Source organism: Buteo buteo, chromosome Z, assembly GCF_964188355.1.
Source record: "Buteo buteo chromosome Z, bButBut1.hap1.1, whole genome shotgun sequence".
NCBI lineage: Eukaryota > Metazoa > Chordata > Aves > Accipitriformes > Accipitridae > Buteo > Buteo buteo.
The window spans coordinates 7,466,952-7,490,468 of NC_134204.1; positions in this window are offsets into that span (position 1 = coordinate 7,466,952).

Sequence of the window (23,517 nt, forward strand, 5' to 3'; positions counted from 1 at the left end):
ATTTTATGTTTGCAATGTTGAGGGTTTTTTTTAAGTTCTTCACTAAATATATATTTTATACTCTATTGCTGAAGAGATTGCCAGCTGGAAAGTATTACTTATTAATAAGTTATTTAAAATGTTTTATGTACTATTTTATGACAATTTTCTGTGGTGGTTTTTTTTTTTTAATACAAAGGTACCTTTCCCCCAAAGACATAACTCATGATTTTACTTCTTAATCCTCAGCTTTTTAGTGTAGTTATATGATAACAAACCCCATAAAACTCACGGGATAAGTAATGTAAATAAACATGTTCTTAAAAAAAAAAAAAGAGAAAAGGGAAGACAAAGCAAAAGGAAGAAAAGTCAACTTGGGATGCATTACTGCAACCCCTAACTAAATCACCTCTCACAACGAAATTCTATCTTACATCTTTGTCCATCTCCAGCACGTTATGGCACCAAGCTGGATGAGAACGTCTGGGATCTGTGGTAAAGTAAGCCATCATTGTCAGATTAAGGTTCTGCGCGTTGCAGTTCGGGGTAAATTTACCTCCTGAAAATGTTTTCACACTTGGACCAATTTTCTCATTGTGCCATCTCTTTGGAACAAACCCTTATTTGCACTGATGCAAGTCAGGGAGAATCGATTCACTTGTTCTTTTTTTGAGAGAGGGGATTGTTTATGAAGCTTGTTGGATTTTATAGCTCACGGAGCCTGATACTTGCAAGGGGCAGCTTCATTCCTTTCATGGAATGATCAGTGGGCAGTTCTCACTCATTCACAAGGTATGTCACGCATCACTGCAGTTGCCATACCCTTCAAAATGTTTATTTGTTTTCAGTGTTTTGAGATATCAGGGTCTATTACAAGATCTTTAGAAAAAGACAAAGCTGACCTGTGTCACCAAAACTGTTGAATAGTCAGCCAATATTACATGGCTTGTCCTAAATGACTCCTAAGAGAGTTATGGTATCTAAGAAAGCAAGCTCTAGTAGTGGAGATCTTACCCTCTGTGCTTAACTGTACTTTGTACTAATGAAAAGTAACCATTATTTTTGAGCTTGCAGTGTTAAATTATGGTTTTGTGTTGGTTTTTTGGTTTTTTTTTCTTGTTTTTTTTTTCTTTTTGGCTGGGGGGCTGTGGGGGGACCTGAGGTTTCTGACAGGATTTATATATACACTAGTGCAAACATAACCATCTGCAGCCAAGGCAGGTTGGTGTGAATAAACATTACACAAAGAAACAGAAAAAGCCAACAATTTAAGGATATCTTTGTGCATGTCTCGTTCTGGCCTGCAGTAAATCCCAAACTAATTAATTCACAGTCTACTGAGTTTTTGTGCTGAAAATCACATGGTGGAAACTAGTGCTCAGCAAATGCAGGAGGCAGAACTTCAGCCAAAATAAAAAGCCTGGTTAACACTGTCATGTTCAAGCTCAGGATGGGTTCCCTGAAAGTAAAACAATCAGAATTCAAAGGGAAGAGAGACCTAAAACAATTTGTGATTTCCATAACTCACAACTGTACAAGCAGGCTGGAGAGGAAGATGGGACATATGAATTATGACGGAAACAAAACAAAGGGGATGGAAACAAAACAAAGAGGCTGAAAAGTTGACTACAGCACATTTTTTATGGAAATGGCATTTTTGAACTTGGAATACATTCAGTGCTGGGACAACTTACTGGCAGTTGTGCAATTTGGGAAACAGGGTCCATTGAAGCAGCAACTTCTTGTGCTGAGAGCTGGGAGGTTGCAAATGGGGCAAGAGCTGGATCTAGAAGAAATCAAAGGCAGAGTTGGAAGCATAAGCTTCTGGACAGCATTTTTATACTGGAATGAGAGTTTGAGAGCTAGTATGTGTCTTGTGATTGGAGCTAGACTAGATGCATTGCAATTAGGGATTGAAGAAATTATTTGAATTTGGCACTCTGAAGAAGACAGAGAAAATGCATAGTGGAACAGTAGTTGGATCATCCTTGAGGCAGAATGAGGTGACATGAAATCATTTAGGTCCTTAGTACAATGGGATTAAGTGAAGTATATCCACCTCCCTGCAGTACTCTAGGAGTTAACACTGGTGAGACATATATGTGTCCATTGGAAAGAAAAGAATCCCTTTGCACCACATAGTTTTCATATTTGTTTTCATTTGTAATTGTAAGTTTGAACTTATAATTGTTTAATTAGGTAAATTGACTTTTTAATTTATTTTTTCAAAATTCAATAATGTTTGACTATATTTTGTCTGAAATAATTAACTCATACTGTGATAATAATCATGATAGAATGAGAAGAAAAAACATTTGAGAGATTCCTGTTATCTGGCAACAAGTTCCATCCAGTGGATGTAAACTTAATTGCAATATATTTCCTTAATGATCTGGCCTAATTGGGACTCAAAGATATGGTATCTTTTGAATGTCTCCTTCCTTTAACAAAGTGTTTGTAGTCTGCTTTATTTGAAGCACCTTTAAATGATTAGGTTTATGTATAAGTAATGATTTTTCTGAATATTTAATCAAGACTTGCAGAAAAGGACTGGCAGGAAATCATAAAAATTAGCAATGGGAATGACCTGCTGGGTCATCAGGCTTTTTTGCTTTCATTTCCAGTCATAGAAGAGTGTAGGTGGTTTCCCTGCAGTACATTTTGTAGAGCTTTGTCCATTCTTTAGAATTTGAGCATTTCATGTTGAAAGAATGACTGGAATACAGATGGCATGCTGGAACCAAGTTTTCTTCTCACTTCCACTGCAATAAATTAAAAATCTCATCACCACTGAAATCAATGCAATTGTTCCTTGTTTCTATTAAGGTGAAAATTAGGGTGCAAATTCCAGGCAAAATCACTAGTAGTCTCAATCATCCTTTTGTGGTGTCTATTTTCTTTGATGATAAAGGCAGCCTCCAGTAACTACTTTCCTAACTTAGATTTACTTTTCTTATGTTAATTCACAATACTTCTGCTGATCATTCATACACATGCACTCATTAATACTTCACTCACACACACACACACACACACACACACACTTGTAAAGAATACGTTTCATCCAGACTGTACCAAGAACAGCATAAGAGCAATAGTTGTGACTAATACGTTGTAACTACTTAAGAAGGAATGAACAAAAGGTGATGAGGGTGACATGGTGACACTGGCTACTTCTGCTGTTGCTCAGGATGTTCTGCCGTTTGAACGACTCTAAAAAGGGAGGAAATGACAGGGAGGGACACAAAATGGGATACTGCATCTACCCAGTTGTCTCATGTTGGACAGAGTAATAGGATTCCAAAGATTTTTGTCTTTTCATTATCTTTTTATGCTCTTTTTTTAAAAAGTATACTTCGTTTGGTTTTGTATTTCTCCCCATCTCCTTTCTCTGTTTTTCTTTTTTCCTTTTTTTTTTTTTTAACCAGGAAGGATTTTAAAAAGGTACTTGACCCTAAAACATAATTGCACTGATATTTCAAACCATTACACTAGCTTCTGCTGCATTCACACTAGCTGCCAGCCATGAATAAAACACTGACACACTGAGGCAACTTTAAAACCAAGTATATATCACCCAAACTCAAACTGTCATGCACCTTTTATTGTAGTTTATTTTTTCCCCTGTTATTGCTCATTACCAAAACATGTGTTCATGTAAGCAGAATCTTTCTTTTCCTTTATCAGCCCGTACCTCTCCCCTGATTCATGAGTTATGCCAGAGACTAACTTTAGTAACATCACTATGTTTTTTATCACGGGAGCTGCAAGAGGCCTGAATCAATCAAGACCAACCCCCCAGCAGATCAGGAAGGACAGACCTTGTATAAATGTGTTACAAATTAAAAAGGCAAGGGAGAGACAGAACATAAGAAGGGAGCCAAAGATAACTTTTTACAGGGAGAATTCAAAGGCTGATAGATAATGGAGATCCGTATACTAAAAGGCATAGGGTGGGCCCAATTCCTAAACAGTGTCAGAGCTCGCGATAACCCTGATATCCAAGTTATCCACAGAGCCTGGCAAAGGAGCTAGTAAATATGACACAACATCTCTGGGTTGTCCATGGTCTTCTGGAGTTACAGCTGAACACTAACAGCTATTGGTGGGTGCCTAAAATGTCAGTAGGTGCCTGTATATGGGCACATGTATTGCTCCTTTTTTAGACTTTTAAATAGACTTTTGTCTATTTCTGAAGCTTATTAAACCCTGTCTTTTTCTTCCCAGAAACATGTCCCAAGTAATGCAAAATAAGTGCATTAACTGGTTTACAATTTCAAGCTTCTTACATTTAGTTTCCACCTGACCCCATGAACTTTTTATTCAAAGCTACACCATGATCAAGATTCAAGGTACATATGGGGGCCTGCATCCCTCTTCTCTTTCTTTGGAGATGTTTAATTCTTTGTTGAATCTACAGAGAGCCTATGTATACCTCCTGGTGTACTGAGCCTGGAAATGCCTCTGCCAGCTAGGTGACTGAATTTCATCATACATACCGTATTTACTCAAAGCCACAGTGAAACTCTGGGAGAGTGTAACAGGTTAAAAATTGATTTCCACAGTCATCAAAATCACTTTCACAGTAAAGAACTTGGGGTGTTCCAACATGTTAATTTATATCAATGTCAAATGAGGCAGAGAAAAGGGGAAAGAATTGTTAGACCATGCTTTACATAGTCTTTATATCATTCAATAAAAAGGAAAAAATTCAACCAACCAACCAACCCCCCCCACCCCACCCTGCCCCAGGACGCAAAATAAGCAACTGCTGAAAAGAAAATAGAGTGCAAAAATATTACCAGAACACTTCCTACAAACATGTGGGAGTCATTAAGACTCTGGATTCAGTCTTCACATTTTCTTCCCTCTGCAAACACCGAACAGATGAAGGACGAATCTCCCAAATGATGTATTTTAAGACTAGATAAAAGGCTCATACAGATCAGTCATCTGTGGTGTGGTTGGGACCAACTTGCCTAAGGAACCCTTATTTTTACTTCTTTTACTTTTTACCTTAATTCTGCATGATGTTTTGAAAAGGCATCTCTTCAGTTTGATGACTTGGTTGGCCAAGTGTCTTGCTTCAGGTCTGAACCTAACCCAGTGCTTTGCCAAGGGGAAAAAAAAAAAAAAAGAAAAGTTGTTTTAATATGTAAGTAGTTCGTGTTATTCTTTGCTCTCAACTGCCACTGCAAATATACCTCACTTCGCCTGCAACCACAAGACGGTCGATGATCCTTGCGTCAGTGTCAGGGCTGTTTCATAAATTAGCCAGCAGGAGGTGGTCCAAAAGCCAAATTCTGAGTGCTCCCCTGGGGTCTTAATGGGTTACCTTTGAATTGGAGCAAGCCCTCATGGGTCCCAGGCTGTTTGAACCCCATAACTGGGTCTTCCACATAAGTAGCTATCAAGCCAATGGGTCTTCTGGGTTCTTACTTAATATGCTTAGAGGTTTTGCTATTAGAATAAATGCCATTTCTTTTTGTTACTAGATTCCCCAGGCTTTCAAAGTACGGTTTTAAGCACTCTAAATGCCACCAGTACTCATTATCCCACCTCCCACTCCCCAGTGGAATTCTTAAGTGACAAGAAGCTGGAAAAATACAGATGGCATAATTATATATTTTGCAGTTGATTAATCACCACAAAACATTAATCACATTTGGTATAACAATACATAATCAAATTCTTTATAGTAGAAATTAAGTTTCTTTCTGATAGGGAATGGATTCCTTTAGGATATTGACATGGCTTTTCAGCATCTGTTTTGCACCAATTCCACATCTGCATTTGATTTAATCAGCTTTAGGGCTCTGCAAAAGTATGGCTTTAAGGTTTGTTTCATGTTTCTAAGTGCACATGTTAATAATAGCAGAAGTGCAAATAGAGATATATCTGCTGTAGCAAACTACTCTTTGTATGCTACACTTACTCATTTTCTGCCTTCAACGAATCTTTTACTTTTCTCCTTTTAAGTTAGTTTGTTAAACAGAATAGAAAATTTCTTTTGAAATAATTCAAGTTGGTAATATATTGACAGAAGAAAGAGGGTATAGATAGTACACTGAAGAATGAACTCCAGATAGCTTATTATAACTGTCAACATCAAAGGCATGAGAATTTGTTGTCGGCCCAGTGGTCAAGGCATGACGCTGTAGCTAGTCACATCAGATATACTTACCACCCCATGGTGCTGTCTTTGACTCCCCAGTCTTGATGGCCTGTCATATACAGCTGTCCTGCCAAGGAATAATCTTTGGTGTTGGTTCAAAGCTATGATTTTACATCACTGGCCCATAGTTTGTATGCTATCCTAGGAGATGCTAAAACTGGTTTCAGCTCTGTCTTCAGATGTGGGTGAAGGAGGCCACAGCTTTCACTTCCAAAAGTGTGCTTTACCAACCATATTATGAAACAGCCAGGGGCCAGTACATATTTCATCACTGCTGCTAAATCTGGGTCACTGTGCAGTAAAGCAACATAAAATGTGTAAGCCAGAGGCAGAATAATCAAGCAGAATCTGGATTTAATTGCCCACTACTAAGGGATACTCTCCCCTAGATAGAACATGTAAACATAACTAAAAAGAGACTCTAAAATCCAGGAAGGTATCTCCAAAAGATTAACTCACTCTTGCCCATTTGTGTTTTAGTCCAACAAGACATATATGCCTTCATGGTAGATTAAATAACCTAGCTGCAGCACGTAGGCTAGAGAAATGTTTCTGTTCAGGCAAGGGATAATGAAGCTTACTTGGGATGTGGAAGCTCAAATTCAGCTCAAACCCAGTCTGATGGATGCTTCTGAGGGTGTTTCTCCTCATTCCTCAAGCATTCTGACCACCAGGATAAACTGGAAAGGAGACTTCATCTTCTCTCAGTCTGCTCTAAGAAGACTGTTGGCTTCAAATGGAGAGAGGCATTCTCTGATCAGCTTGGATTCAGACATCTTTCTGTTTCTCCCATTTTACACCTTTAAGCGTTTTCTGGTCTCATCTGTTAATCCCATGGAGATACATGAGTTACCTATATAGTCACTGGCAATTAGTTCCTTTGAATCACATTTGGTAGACATGTACTTTCTCTTCTAATTGTATGGAGACATCTGTACCACTGTGACAGACTCAAGACTATGGGTTAGAAAACTATACGAAGATGAATGCCCTGGTTCAAATATGAAACCACTGACTTCCACTGGAGTTTTCTCAATTGAAATACAGATCATCTCTGGAAAAAATGGCAGCAAGATTATTTTTTAGGGTTAAAAGACAATTTATACTGAATAGTACCTCAAACCACAAATTATACCACTTATTTAAATAAGAGCTTTGTGCAAGCAGATTGCTAAGGAAAACAGTGCAAAGAAAAATCAATAAGAAGCTGTATCTCACATTCAGTGTATTCAGCTCTTGATTTTAATACCTAAACGTAAGATTCAGAATATGCATGCATTGTAAAAATATTTGTATTTATCATATGTTTGTATGAGGGACAGCAAGAGAGCAAAGCAGCATATTTGTGTGTGTAATACCATTTGCTGCTACATGAACATTATTTGTAAATTAACCATGCAACCTACAAGAAGTTATTAAAAAAACAGACAAACCAACCAAAAAAACACCCCTACTTTAAATTAAACTAGATCAACTAGGTTTTGAAACAAAGAACTGAGGCATGTTTTCTGAACACATAATTTGTCAGCTGGTGCTCAAAATTGGGATGTTACTGGCTTCTATGAAACACTTTTAGAGCTATGAAGAGTGGTGCTGTAGAAATAAAGTGACTGATGTTCTGCCAATAGAAACCTCAAAAGGAGGTTGAAAAACACAGCAAGAGTTGCTTCTGAAGCTGGAGATAGGGAAGCATTATGTTTTATTTTGCCCTCTAATATAAGCCCCAAAGCATTGTTTCACTAAAACGGGTCTGCTACCTGAACTGAGTCCAACTCAGTCTCTTAGCACAAACGCAGTGATGAAAAAGCCATTCAGTGTGTCACTGTAAAATTTCCTTGTTTATTGCTGGAGTGGGCAAAGCACAGGGTCTTCACATCCACAGGTTTTGACTTCTATTTTATTGCATACTGAGGAGATGTAGAACCAGCTGCGCACTACTTATTCATACCAGGGAACCACTTCTTGCCCAACATCCCCACTGATAACAAGAGGACTGCTTCAATTGTAACTGTTCACAGTCATGAGAAACTGTGTCTGAATCCTTAAGGACACACAAGGGCATTGCCGTGATCAATGGTAGATGGGAAAATTGCTTACTTACTTTGGAAAAGCTTTTGTTTTGACTCTCCATGCAAAATTCCCTTGTCACTCCAGCATGCTTTTGAGCCTTTGAATGCAATAAATTTATTCCCTAATCATGTTTGCCAATGAGTAAGGAGAATTTCAGGATCATGATTTAATCCTGGACATATCCCTTTGTCCCCAGGAAGCCTCTACTGAACAGAAGCTGAAGATCTGGCCAACGCTTGTATAAGCAAGGAATCACGATGCTTCTGATACACTATCGTTTGAGGAATACCTACAGAATCTCACTAGTACCTTAAAAAAAGAGAGTCTGGAACATGTGCAAATTTTCTCAATATCTTTGAAATTTATCAATGTAGTTTAGTGCAAGTCCTTTAGCGCTTAATGTTGATCCTTGTTAAGGCGAATTTTCCTTTCTAGTGCACTTCATGCAAAGTAAATTTGACATTAACACTGTTGTATAATCTTTTCGCCCTCAGTTTGAATATTTAAAGCAGGGTATAAAATATCTCAAAGGAAAGAATCCTGGACTGTCAGTAAGTGGAAAAGCAATGAAACAATAGTTATTTCTCATCTCTGTTCTTACTGTCCAACATTTCTAGGGAGAGAGACAGAATCTAGTCCTTTGACATACTTAACAAATATTAGAAACATGCTTTTCTGATCTCTGTGCTCAATACACACTGGAATGGTTTTACATATTCTCCAGCAGATATTTATGCCTATGTTTTGGGTTTGTGTGGTGGGGTTTTGGTAGCAGGGGAGGGGCCGCAGGGCCGACTCCTGTGAGAAGCTGCCAGAAGCTTCCCCGGCTCCAAGTCGGACCCGCCGCTGGCCCAGGCCGAGCCCATCGGTGATGGTGGTAGCCACTCTGGGAGAACGGATTTCAGAAGGGGAACCCACAGCAGGGGAGAAGGAGATTGGGACGTGAGAGGAACCCCTCTGCGGATCCCGAGGTCAGTGAGGAAGGAGGGGAGGAGGAGCGGGGAGCAGGGGGATGGCTGCCCCCCAAGATGGCCGCCGCTCCCTGGGAGAGCCCGCGCTGGAGCAGGCCGTGACTGGAGGACTGCGGCCTGCGGGAAGGCCCCACGCCAGGGAAGTTTGTGAGGAACTGCAGCCCGCAGAAAGGACTCACGTTGGAGACGTTTGTGAAGGACTGTCTCAGACAGCATGTGGAGAACTGATCCCAACCCCCATTCCCTGTCGCCCTGTGCCACTGGGGGGAGAAGGGGGAGAGAACCGGGAGTGGAGTTGAGGCGGGAAGGAGGGAGGGGTGGGCGGAAGGTGTTTTAAGGTTTGGGTTTACTTCTCAGTATCCTTGTTTTGATTTGATTGGTCATCAATTAAATTGATTTAGTTTCTTCCCCAAGTTGAGTCTGTCCCGTGACCATAAGTACTGAGTGATCCATCCCTGTCCTTGTCTCGACCCACGAGTTTTCTTCTTTTTTTTCCCTCCTCATCCTACCTGGGCTGGGGGGGAGGAGTGAGCGAGCGGCTGTGTGGTGCTCTGTTGCCAGCTGGGCTTAAACCACAACAGCCTAGTAGCCTTAGTAGTCTTAGACTTCATATTTTTTACCATAAATTTCTAAAGGTCTAAGAGAATAATGTGTGTAATTGGATCAATGTATGTCTGAGAAAAAAATCAGCAAGATGCTACATGACCACAGCATGCTGTTCACTCTAAGGAATGGCAAGAATATTGTTATAGGGCAGCAAAAAAGTATATTTCAACTGCAGCTGCAGTTGGGTATATATAGTAGATATATCCAAACTAGTAGCAACTCCAGTGCAGATAACAGTGAATCCTCAGTCTTCGTTGGATTCTTCTGAACAGCATGCCACTATAGATAAAATTGCTGTGGGTACCAAAACAATGTAGATTGAAGTTAGGTTATGTATGATAGCTTGTTCTGAGGTCAGATCTGTGATAAAAATACAAGTCATGTTTATTCCTTAAAAGAGGTACGTTACAACAAGAAACAAAAATCATCAATTGAGTAACAAGATGAGGAGAATATTCACTCTCTCAAGAATGGAATAGCTCATGGTTCTAACAACATCTTCACCAAGCAGGTGAAATATTTTGAATCTGCAGTAGAGGCCTGTTTACTTCAACTATCTAATTCATTTAAGTTGTTTACAAATATCTCAATATTGCAACAAATAAAGATTGCAGCACTCCTAAAGTCAGAGGGAAATATTTCAAAGCTGAAAAACTCCAGGCCTATTTCTTTACTATGCCAGCTTTATAAATAATTTAAATACCTCATCCTAAAGTACTTGGCATCATTTTTTGAAGACCTGCTTACTCCAGAGGAAAATGGATTGCACTTGAGAAAGTCATATACTGGTCAACATTGAGCAAGACATCAAAGAGGAACTTGAAAAGGCAATTGTAGATCTGCCAACAGCGTATGACATTCTAAACCACCAAAGGTACCTGGCTAAAAATATGCCATAATGGAAGATCTTCCCTTAATATGGCTGATTGAATCCCTATTTGATACTTATGTTACCTAGAATTGTGTAAGACATAGATCTTATTCTGGAGAAACGTAATGACTCACTGAAGAAGAGTACAGTGGCACCTACACAATTAAATCTTTATTTGAATGAGCAACTTATCCAAAAGCTTCAGCAATCTTCCAATAGCCAGTAGAAGATTATTTTTGTACCACTATAATGGGAAGAATTTTACTCCAAATTAAAGTCGTATTAAATGAACACTGAGCTTTATGCCTATATAAAACACATGACCCCATACCTCAGACCCAGTGATCTAGGATGATATTTATTCCACTCAGCTTTAGCCACATAGAAGCTGATCACTCAGTCTATTCAATTATCTTGGGATAAAAGGAATTACTCTCTTAAGTTGCCCATTGCTTTCTCTGTTGACTATAGAAGGATCATGGATGGCTAATGTAAACTGAACAACTAATTTTTAAAAGGCTGAAGGTAGGTGAAATTATTTGTACCACAGGAAAGCATTCACAAGGAATTTTGGATGCACAGGACAGGCTGAGGATACTAAACATTCAATAAATGCATTTTCAATGGTCATCTGGTGATCAAAATCATAAGAAAGCCTGTTGCCACAATAGGACTGTTTAAAAGCTGTTGCAGATTATACAGCTGGAAATGAGGCTTTTATATCCCAACATTTAATAAGTGATGGAAATGCGTGTTTGTGTTTCTGAACACATATCCGCAGATTTGGGAAGTAACAGGCTAACCTAGAGACATCAGAATCTCCTCTAAACAAATATGAGTAGGGCAAAAGGTAATACATTTAAATGGAAACATTTTAATTTAACCAATTAAAAAGGAGGGAAAACAGATCCGAGATGGTCATCAATTTATGTACTCCTGGAATATCTGTATAATGCTGTGGGGCTGCCGAGGTTTACAGACCAAGTTATAACATGCACCTGATTTGGAGAAAATATACAATGGTAATAGAAGGTTGTCAGTAAGAAAACTGCAGTGTATTTATACTCTCAAGAGTCAACTCCAGTGATATCTCTGATATAATAATAGACTAATATGGAATCATATGCTAATACTCTTACATTTCCCTCAGTTGTTTCACAAACTAAACTTCCCTAGACATTCATAAGAGTTGTACCCGAGCAAGGACCAAGCAAAGGCAGAATCAGCAACTCAGGAATAAGCAATTTTAGGAAAGTACATTGATTAGCTATCTCTATTCTTGTTTAAACATATTCCTGCTACATTGTTGACTGAGAGGATTTGCATATGAAAGCAGAATGTGCTCCAGTGTTGAGGAAAGGGTGAGGTGCTCACTGTGTATTTATGGAAAATAAACTGTTAAAGAGTGACAACCAGCTCTGAAACTTAAGGGGTAGGAAGAAAAGAGAGAGAGGGAGAAAGAAAGAGAGATAAAAATCTAGCAGCTTTTGACAGGTATGCATAAATCTTCCTGAAGGGTAGAGTCACCTGAGGAAAGACAGTGTGAGAGACCATTAAACCTTAAGAGTTTTGCAGGTTTCCTGAGGAAAACGTGGAAGTTTGCAAGGCATAGACTGGCACCTCAAAATCCAGTTTGAAGACCATCAGGAAAGCTCTTTGTCTGATAGGTATTTGGCTCAAAGGACCTACATTAGGAGTGATGAGTCATAGGGTCAGATATTGGTAAAGGACAAAGTCACGCTTTGTCGGGTTGCTGAGCAGGTGCTGTTCATGATGGACTGTTGTTGCAAACCTGAGCAGATCCAGTGTTATTAAGCAGTAGCACTTAAATGTCCTGTCTTATAAGAAACTAGACTGGACAATTCTTACTGTTGTGATCCAGCCCCAGCTTTCTAGGCCAGTCTTTTCACATGTGCAGCACTCCTGGGCTTAGTGATGAATGAGAGTGGCTACAGTTCATCTGTGTTGGAATAAGATAAACAGCTTGGCGTCAGCTAACTCCCTTCCCACAAAGGGAAAAACAGAGAAATGTATTGAAAGGAGAAAAGGGTTTCATTTACCCTTCATCGTTCTATCAATCGGTTGCAATTCTCAACTTTGAGCCCAGGATTTGTCCCTATGTGGTTCTTGGTAGAAGTTGAGGAACTGTTTGCTTCTGTTTTGAAGGTGGTTTTGTTTGTTGTCATGAAATGGGGCAAAGAAGAAACATGGAGGGCTGGGACTAAGTGAGGTGGCTGTTACTTGCCCACTTTCTCACTTTTCTGTATGCTTGTGGGGACAGCCAGAAAGGCAGCATTGCAATCCCTCCCTAGTATGCAAAGCTTGCCTGAGGATACGTATAACTTGTTTGTTCCTACCTTTCTTAGATGATGTTCTCAAATAGCACCTGAATGATGCTATTTCACCTTTCTTCACAAAGTTCACTCCCTGTGGATGTCCAAAACAAAAGAACCCACTCCTGCCCTCCTCCATGGGCTGTATCTCATGACCGATGATCATACGCAGTGATCTTTACTTCATAAAGCTGGAAAGAAAAAAAAGACAAAGTCAGTGTAGAATGAAGAGTTAAGCTGCTGCTTAGTTTCAGGGTTTGGCTTATGTTTGTGACATTTTTTCTTCCCTAAGAAATGAGATCTATGGATAAACCAAAGATCCAAAATTCCCATTTTCTCTTGTTGTGGTATCAGACAAGATCATATTGAAAATCAATGAGGAATTTCAGAAGATACTGTCACAACTGGGGCTGGTCAGACCAGGGAGTCGTGTTGAGTTCAGAATTCCCCCGGGCTAAATTAAGGTGAAATGACACCAAAGGACCAGTTGAACATTTTATTTATGGCAGAAGCAACCTGAACCTGGGAGGCGTAACAGTAGGTGGTGGGGTTTCTTTCAACAGGGATGGGCATGGAACTACCTCAGGGAACTGTGTAACCCACGGTAACCACATATACATCTATTCAGGGAAGAAAAAAAGCAGATCCTTCACGTTGGAACAGGGGGTTCAGAGTGGACCCCCTTGCTTTCAAGACTCCTTCTCAGAGAGGAGCCCAGGGGCAGCTGGATCCACTCCTAGTCCCAGACTTGGTCAGCAGTTTATGTCTAAAGGGATGAGGTGTGGGGGTTATGGGAAAGGAGAGAGGAAGAGGACGAGAAAAGAGAAAGCTCCCACCAGCCCTGGGTCCAGCGCTGGTCCCACCAGCCGAGGGGTCCAGTTCTGGAGGGGGGCACGAGTGGGGCTCCCGTTCGTGCCCTTTTCTCACCTCCTCGCCCCTCCTTCGGGCGGACACTCAACCTCACGAGGCTAACGAGGCGTCACGAGGGGTTTGTGCCTTCGGACCCTTCGGGAAAGGGGTCGCCTGGGGAGTCGCTTCTCCCTCCCCGCAGCCGTGAGCCCTGTTCGATCTCCGGCCGTACGGGCTGAGCGGCCCCGAAGAGGGAACCTCCGCGGCCTCTTGCTGGTGTCCGGGGCTGGTTGGGGGTGAACGTTCCTTCTTGTGCAGGTTCGTCCTCATGTAGAAGTTGCCCCACCACAGCGTTGGAGACGGTAACTCTTTCAGTCCCTCACAGATACAACGTTTAGTAAATTATTTCCTCTTTAGTTCACAATGTCTTTAGATATTCCTTACTATGACTAACAGAAAAGCAGTGATTTCATCTCACACTCATACACACCTGGTTACTTGGTGTGTTCAGAACTGTTGATGTTAATATGAACCAGTTAGTTATATTAACCTGATAAAACAAAAAAATAAAGTTATGCTATCCTCGCCTATGAGAGGAGTTTGCACGTACTGTTACAGAATTGAATCACCAAACATCTCTATAATTCCAGCCTTTCCTTGTCTCTACTAGAATGGCAGCTGACAGGACAGTAACACCTATCAACAGTAGCCTCTTTCTCTCCAAAATACCCAGAGCAGAAAATAAATAAAAAAGAAAAACATGTAAAGTAAAACAAAACTTCTTATTCCCAAAGTACAAAACTCAGATCAGTGCTTTCCTAAAGTCTTAAATGACAAAACGGAAAAAAAATACCACAATGCCCCCTTATACTTCTCTCTTTAAAAGAAGCACAGTCCACCTCTGAGAAAGAGCTAAATCCACAAAGAGACATAAAGAATGATTCATCTCAGCTAATTTAGATGTTTATACATTTTAAACTTATTCCTCAGCCTTAGTTTTAAGGTTGCCTTTATACTCCATGGAAAAACAGAAACAAAACAAAAACAACCCCACACACATTAAGAAAAAGAGCCTCTTTAGCCGACATATTTTAGATTTCTAGCTAAGAATAAGGTGTATTGTACCCTAAAAGTAACTATTTATCTCCTTTGCTTCTTAAGAGAGCCAAAGGATCACTAGCTCAGGGGTAAGGTCTGCACTTAATCAGATGAAGCCTACCCTTAGTACTGGCAATAATGATAGTAGTGACATTAATTGAACTCTTACAGCTACCACCAGATGCCATAGCTTCAAGGCAAGCAGGGTCTTTATACAATGTTTGGGGAGAGATACATAATAAGAATGGGATCTTCAGAAGCTAAAATCTGAGTGATTTACTGAAAACCATGAGTACTCTAAAAGATTCACTTATCTATTGTAATGCAAATGCCTAGCCCTCAGCTGAAGATTCCCTTTCTCTACCTTAGACTGCAAACTATGAATTTTATCTGAAATTTGGAGCTGCAGCGGGTCATGTCATATTGCTTTTTTTACCTGTACAGAAGCAACACGGAAAGGAAGTGCAAGTGTATACACTCTACCTTAAATGTTCAGCAGTTGTAGCACTTCCTTGGAAAAACCTTTCTTTAAATACCCAAAGTGTTTAATTATGAGACCAGAACTCTCATACCTCAAGAGGGAGAGAATCTCCACTGTGTGAGCAGGTGTTCTTTGGTGCATTTCTATCTTGGTAAGAAAGAGAAGAAAAAGGAAAGAGGGAAGGATAGCAAAAGAGAGGCATAGAAATCAATGAACCAAGAAGGAGGAAGTGCTAGGTACCAGTTCCTGCTGTATGAAACACTTCATTAATATTAAGTATCACTTTTGTTATTTTAAAATATGCCAATTATCTACTTCTGATCAGGCCCAGTGGGAAAGATAACTATCAACCCAGAACTCCCCAAAACTGTTGGACAGATAATTTAGAAGATCCTAGATTTACAAACTTTTTCCATATCATAGGTCACAGGATCACAGTATAATTGGGGTTTGAAGGAATATAAGGAGGTTCCAAACTCCTGTCCAAAGCAAGGTAGAGCTCTGTAGTCAGACGTAGTTTCTCAAGGCTTAATCTAATCAAGTCTTTTCCACAGATTTGCTCCTTGGCCAGTCTGTTCCCAGCCTGTATTGCTGAAAGGTGATCTTTCACAAATGTAGGACTTCACATTGTAGAATTTCATAAGTTTACTGTCAACCCATTCTTGTCCATTCAAATCTGGGCTTCCAACATCTTGGATGACTGTGCTAGGCACAGCAGTCTTGGGTGAATGAGGAATGGATAGGCGGAGCATTCCTGTGCCACCTGTTGAGGCTCATAGGTTACACAAGAGACAAGTTTTCATGCAAAATCTCAGGCAGAACTGAAGTTTTACCTTATGGGATGACTAGAGAGACAAGGTGGTCACTTGCCAAGTCCAAATATGTTGCCCCCAAACTGTAAGAAAGACAACCATATGGGTAGAAAATAGGCAAAATGCCAGTAGTAGCCAAAGGAAGTAAAGCTTATTGTTACTCTAGAGACTGGTTTTTAGAGCAACCTCAATGTGAATATGAGCAATCATCTGTCTGCAAATAGTGCCTTTGTTGTCCCTGGGAATCTTCTGTGTAAGACTGATCCAACAAGCACCATCTGAAAATGCTGAGCAGAATGACCTGTATAGAGATAGATGGGACACATTTAGCTAGATTTCAGATGACTAAATAAAATTATCTGAATGGCTACCTTAAGGCATCTAAGATCTGCCTGAGGCTGGCAGATATGACGCAGGAGCTATAAGAGGTCTGTTTCTGTCTGGATTGGCAGCTGGAGACACCTCAATCAATCTCCTGGTTTCAGAATCTTTTTGGGGTCTAGGGACTTGCTGGGATCCTAGGTAAATAGCTATAGGAGCTCCTTCTTTTGCATATATCTAGAGGTAGAAACCAAAGTATCTATGATTTTCATGCTTATAATATTAAGGCAAAAGCTAAATAGGGATTCTGAGGATCAAAAAGCACCTTGTGAAGCTAGTGCTGAGTCATTTGCCCATTCCTATGGAAGAAGCCTGTCAAGGAACTGAAAACAGATCATCCAAACTTCATTCCAGGGCTTCAAAAGCCACATACTTCCCTTAAATAGAATATTATCAAACAGATAAATAAAAAGCAAAACATTGCTGGTTGCATGAACTGAAAGTTTTAAAAGGCTTCCTTTTGTTCTATCTGGGTCACTGCAAACAGCCCTAGCTGTTTTTTCTTTGTGGGAAATAAGTCTGAACTCACTGGCCATTGTTTCAAAGCAAAAAGTTTTAAATCAAAAAGGAAAAGAAGACAGACCAAAAAAATCAAGTTCAGCAAACTTTTATAGTGCAGAAGAAGAGCCACTAAGCATACAGCCGTGTGTTCTCAGAGTAAATGACATGCGCTTTTTGCTCTGGTGAGCGATCCATATTTTAAATGTCCCCATATACCATTATCATGCATAACAACCTGTCACTATTATTCATGTCTTTTTCCCAATATCCATATTTTGACATTACCACTGAAAAGATCCACTGTGCTCAGTGGCTTCTTAAAAATAAATAATTGAAAGCTACTGTAAATTATATTAAGCCTTGACATGGCTGACCCTCTCTCGCCTTAGTCCATTGCTATCTCTTTAAATGTATTCCCTCCTAAATTATATTGTAATTTGGAGGTGCTGAAGTCTTAAGTTTTTTGACTCAAATGTAACTTCCTTCCCAATGCATAATTCATTTTCACTTTGTTCTTGGTGCTGCGTGTGCAATCGCATTTTTGGCAGCCAAATGCAGGCTGAAATCAACAACTCTGTAAAGGGTGAGAATGAAATCAGAATGGACGGCTTGGCGGAAGAAATATTAAGCATGTCACAATGTTTTGTACTCTATCTTGTGAAATGGAAACAAAAACCTCAAACAACTGTGAGTTTAAAAGGAGAGAATGACATTTAAAGTCTGAAAATTATCCACTGCTGATGTCATGCTGTTGTTGCATTTAATTACTTTTCTCATCACAAAAACTGATGGCTTCTGAATGTTTTTCTGCCATGAGATTTTTTGATGAGGAACATACTCTCCTACTTTTCATTTTTTAAGCTGGAATAAGCCAGTCAATCTCTGAAGACTCAGATGAGGGCCATCAGGCTAATCTGATAAAAATGAGTGTCACTAACTTTAGAACACTGACCTTATTTTCTGAAATAAGAATGCTGCAGAAGTCTTGAAGCTTCCATGATATTAATATGTTACTGGGTACCAAATTTCAACTGCTTTAAGGCGAAGTAGTTTTGCCAGCTTATGTTGACTGACAGTCATACCTTTGTTTTTATCTTTTCATCACGAATAAGTAGTACTGACAACAGACTCATTCAAAAAATAACATCCTCCAGTATTATGGTTTTCTTAACACGTAATTATATCTGCATGTCAGACAGTGGAAAAGATGGCAAATTAGACAGAAGTGCAGTTGTAACATGATGGATCAATGACAAAAACGTGTCATATTGAAATGCATTCATGAAGATTTCACATGATCAAGCATAAACATGACAAGTTTTTTCCTTATGAGATCACACAACGCCTCAAAGATAGAAAGGTGAAGAGGAAGTTGTGAAAATTCAAAACAGTCTAGGAAAGTGAGGAATAGAGAAAGACAAATTTACAAGAAGATAGTAAATGATACAGAGATGACATGTAATGACTCAGGAAGACTTAGATAAAACCTGTGAAAGAGAGAGATGGTGGATAGGGATAAGCTATTATAAGGAAAGGATTAAAGACGGGAAAGAAAATAGGGTCCAAAAGGCAATTGAGCCATAGAAGCCAGCAAAGTGTACTTAGGGACTTGTAATTTACCTGAATAAAGTCATACGTCAATACATTATAAACAAGCACTCCTGTATTATTAGAGGTGCCTAAATCTTACCAGGTGAGGCTGACACTTTGTCATGACTACCATAACCTGTGGGTCAGTAATGACAGCCCACCTGGCTAACATGACCTTTCCTTTTCTCACGTCTTCCTTCCTTGCCCCCCCCCCAAACTTTGCTTCTATTCACTGCAACATGTTCAGCCTTTTGTCTGTACTTCTGAAGCATGGCACAACTAGGTCCCTTGAGAGCCGATTCATTCCTTAAGTGACCAATGCCTTCCTGCCACATCCCTTCATCCCTGACCAGTCTTACTTCATCACGACATTAGTTGAGAGGATAAATAGTCCCTCAGCAGAACTCAAGATCAGGGTGTTCAGCATCATGAGCGAACCGTACCTTTGCTTTTTGTCTAGGTTTTCCACAATTCCCGTTTACGATCTTTGCGTTTCCCTCCTGATTTCTCACTATCCATCTGTCCTAGCATTGCACTTTGTGCTCATTGTTATAGCAATGAGGCAAGCGTTGTTTGTATGATAACACCTCCCATCCCGATCTGCCTCTGTGTTTTTTTCATGTTGTTCTGCAGGACTAGAACAGCTGTCCTGAGGTAATATGCCAAGCCCCTTAACCTTGCATTATTCAAATCTCTCCCTAGGGGACCAAGAAAGTCTGTGAGCATCCTCCACTTATGGGAATCTTCTTTTGTCAGTTTATATGGTATTATTTCAGCCCTATTCCTCTTGCTTGACAGAAGAAGCCTATTGCATTAAAGAAGTCGTATTTTCATTGAGTCTGTTCTTCTGAAAAGACTGAGATGCTCACCCTGACTCATTAAGACAAAGAATGTGAAGACAAATAAAATAGTTCAAATGGGACATTTAACTAATCTCCTTTTAAAGATATGACACAAAAAACTCAAAGTGAATTACAAGGAAGAAGAGGAAAACATATGAAATAGAATCTACATCAGTAGATTTTGACAGCTGCAATATTATAGGCTGAATTAATGTTCCATAAATATACATTGGGCATTTCCATTATAGTAATGTCAGCTCTCATTGTCAGTTGAACAGGTGCCTATATAGTAAACCACATATGACTTCTGAGCTGTACCTTGAGTTGTATTTTCTGATTTAAAATGATACTATTATATGATGGGATACAGCCAGTCTTTAATTTTTCTACTAAAAATTTATACTAAAAAAATCCCCACCCCAAAACCAGACAAACAAAAACTACAAGGGACAAGTTTGTTACATTCATCATACCATAGTATATCTTCAAGTGAGGTATGTGGTGTGGAATGATCAACAGTATCATTCAGATCAATAAATATATAAACAGACAAGCCCATTAGCTATTTTCAGAGCTATCTGTAAGGCAAAACTAAGATGAGAAGCCAGCAGTTAAAATGCTGGGTTTTTTTTCAGATATTGAGTTGGTGCTGGCTAGGAATGATGGCTATGGAACTGATTAGAAAAGTACCTCCAAAACCCAAAAGGAAAAGATGTAAAAATAAGGGAATTTCTGAATGAAAAAGGCATGGAATCACTGACTGCCTGTGCCTGGATGAAAGCTAGGATACACTTTTTGTGAAAATGATATGACTTTCCCCCCCCCCAAATAAAAGTAGAAAAAAATTATTTTTTTGTTCTTTGCCACCCTTTTTTTCTTTTCCCTCTCCCTCCCTCTCTTTTTTTTTTTTTTTTTTTAAAAATAAGGGACATGCAGTTTGTCTGGACACGTGGTACAGGAGAACTTTGGCGTTAGTCTACCCCTCAGGGAAGTATTAACTACAGCGCTTGAAAATCTCTGCGCATCCAGCAAGCAACAACATAACAGATGGGTGAGTTGGTCACAGTAGCAAAGACTTTTCCTTGCATTACCACATCACAGGAAGCTTCTGAGAGAAAGCCTCAACTTCACACAGCCTTAACTTCAAGCAAAAGAGGAATAGAATTTTTCACATCCTTACATTGCCTAAGAAGCTACTCCGAATGAAATGTCACAGTTCTCCTTAGCACAAAAGTAAACGTGGAATATAATTGTTTGTCATCTTTTATTTAAGTTGTGGTTCTATTCAAATTTCAGGCATGCTTAATTTGACCACAGCCAACTGTCTAAACAAGCAAGCTTCAGTACTTCTACTGCATCAACAACCAACTTAATAACATCAGCTTACATTTTTACATGAATTTTCTCTAGCTTACTGAAAATACTATTTCCTCTGCTCACTGCCATAGGCTAGTTACCTGTAGTGGAGCTTAGTTTCAGATACACTGAATATAATGAGAAAAACTAGCATCAGACACAAGAATACTGGCAGCAGCAATCTGTGGGAGAGGCTGTCTTATCATAACTCCTGCCTCAGCTTTCCATTTTGCAGTAAACCTGAACTGAAAAAAAAAAGAAAGGAAAATAATAAAAAAACATCTATTAGTCACTGCTTTTTCATTTCATCAGTCCTCTAGTGAAAATGTCATGCATAGGTTCCCAGCTTTAAGACAGGATCCAACCTACAGTGTTTGGACAAGTTCAGTCCTACTGACTTGCTTATGACCATAAAAGAAATTTAGTAGTGAAGCAAGGAACAGACACAAGGATATCTGCTGACTGCAGTCATCCACTTTATCCATAAAAGCAGCTGTATTACTATAACAGCCCAAGGAGTGTGCTATTACCAGCAATTCAAATTAGCAAACTACAAATTTATGGAAATAATTTCTCAGCCTGCCTACCCTTGTTTCTTTCTCCTTTTAGCCCTACATCTTTTTGGGTCTTGCCTGCGTCAGAAATCCTTCTCCTTCCAAAGTATTTACACTGTCAGTGCTTTTATAGACAGACGTTACTTCCTCATGTGGTCATCAGAGCTAAGCAGAATGCATCACTCATTTGATTCCTTTCTAATTAATTGAGACTACAGCGGTGCGTATAGGTACTAATACCAGTTCTACTGATTCTGTTTCGTTCAAGATCTTGGCAGTAAACCAGCCAACCCTGAACTGAACTGCTGTTAAATAGTCCTTAGTTTCTCTTTTCCCTGCTTGAAAATAAGGAAATACACAACTCCACACGACTGTAGAAATAAGAAACCTCAGGGACTTTTTCAACATCTGTACAAAGTATGGTGTGGCATTCACTAAGTGACCTCAGAAAAGTAGATGTGGCCAAGATTTGAGCCTAAAAGTGTTAAATCCAAAGCTTTGATCATTAAGCAAATGTATTCTTGACACATCACTAAAGCTTGTGTTTCTCAGAAGGGTCTCTCTGAAGGCTCAAGTGGAAAGTTATGGAGTAGCATTCTTCATCCAAATGTTGTAAACATTTTGAGTCTGTATGCTAAGATATAAACACTGTGAGAATGGCCTGCTTTGTGAGGGTTTGTGTATTCTCTCTTCCCCTAAAGACCAGTATACTTCATAAATGCTCTTTTCCACCATATTTTTCTGTATCATCTTTTGCTCATAAGTGTGAAAATAGTATATATCTAAGGGTTACACCGATCTCCTGCATGTTAAAAAGTCAGTGTTTTCTTAGTGTATGCTCATTAGTTCAGCCCTCCCTAAACACAGGCATTATTTGTAATATCTGTTCTTAAATTGAAGCCATCCTCTGTGCCAGATGCACAGAAATTTTAGAACGTATTATATTCCCCCCTGTCCCCCCCCAGCCAAGTATGGGACTTTACTGCATTAAACACTGAATTTACTGAGATGAAAAGTTAGTGCAATATTGGTCCCGAAATGTAGGTGGTAATGTTAACTTCTCATAGCTGCATATACACCTCTCTTGAGGAGATTTCTTTTAGGTTAAGTCTTGGAGACAGTGCTTTTGGGTCAATGTTATGCTGTGATAATTCTTTGAAACTTTATTTCTTTATATTAGCACCACTGGACAATATCCTTCTTTGAGTGAAACACCATCATTTACCAGTAGCTTATATTCAGACTAGTCCCTGTAGCACAATTCAGAAACACATTTTCTATTTACATTTGTCTCTCCCTGCTCTCATTTCACTTCCCAGAGCTTTTCTCCCCATGCTGTAGTAGGCCTGAATTTTGATGAGGCAGAAACACAGAGCAGTCATCATGAATGACTTATTTAGATGCACAACTTTTAGCGTACTGCTGATTCAGTTACTACATCAGTCAAGTTTCCTGACTACTCTTCCCGAGATGTAGCAGCTCCAGAAGGATTTGGAGAAACACTACAATAGCCCGAGAGTTGCATTTGTTCTCGCTTTTGCTATTGCCCAGCCCTGATTAGAAGAAACGTTCCTGTTAGCTAATTACTTTCACAGCAGTGACAGATGGCCAAAGGGTGCATGTTCTGGAAAAACAGAGAGAAAAAGGGTTAATGTTGCAGATCACCTCGTTCCCCTTTTATTTAGGCTTCTCTAAAGCTGTTGATTTAATGGAGTGATTTCTGATTGGGGCTGGAGCAGTGATTGGAGAATCAGGCCCATGAGGTTTAGTGACCTCCGGGTGAAGGCACTGCAGGTGTGTGGCTAACAAGGTACTAATTGGGTACCAGAGTGAGGATGAAAGCAGTTACAAGCAGTTGGTCAAGAGGCAGGATTGTACCCCAAAGAGCTGCAAGTGCTGAGCTTTGTGACTGGGAGGAGGAGCAAGCTGCACTCCGAGCTGGTTTACTGATGAATCCTGCGCTGCCAGTGTCTTCTGTGGGAGGAGCAGCCGTTCGCTGGCAGTGCCTCTCGGTGCTTTTCATCCAAACTGCTGAATCTGAGAGAAAA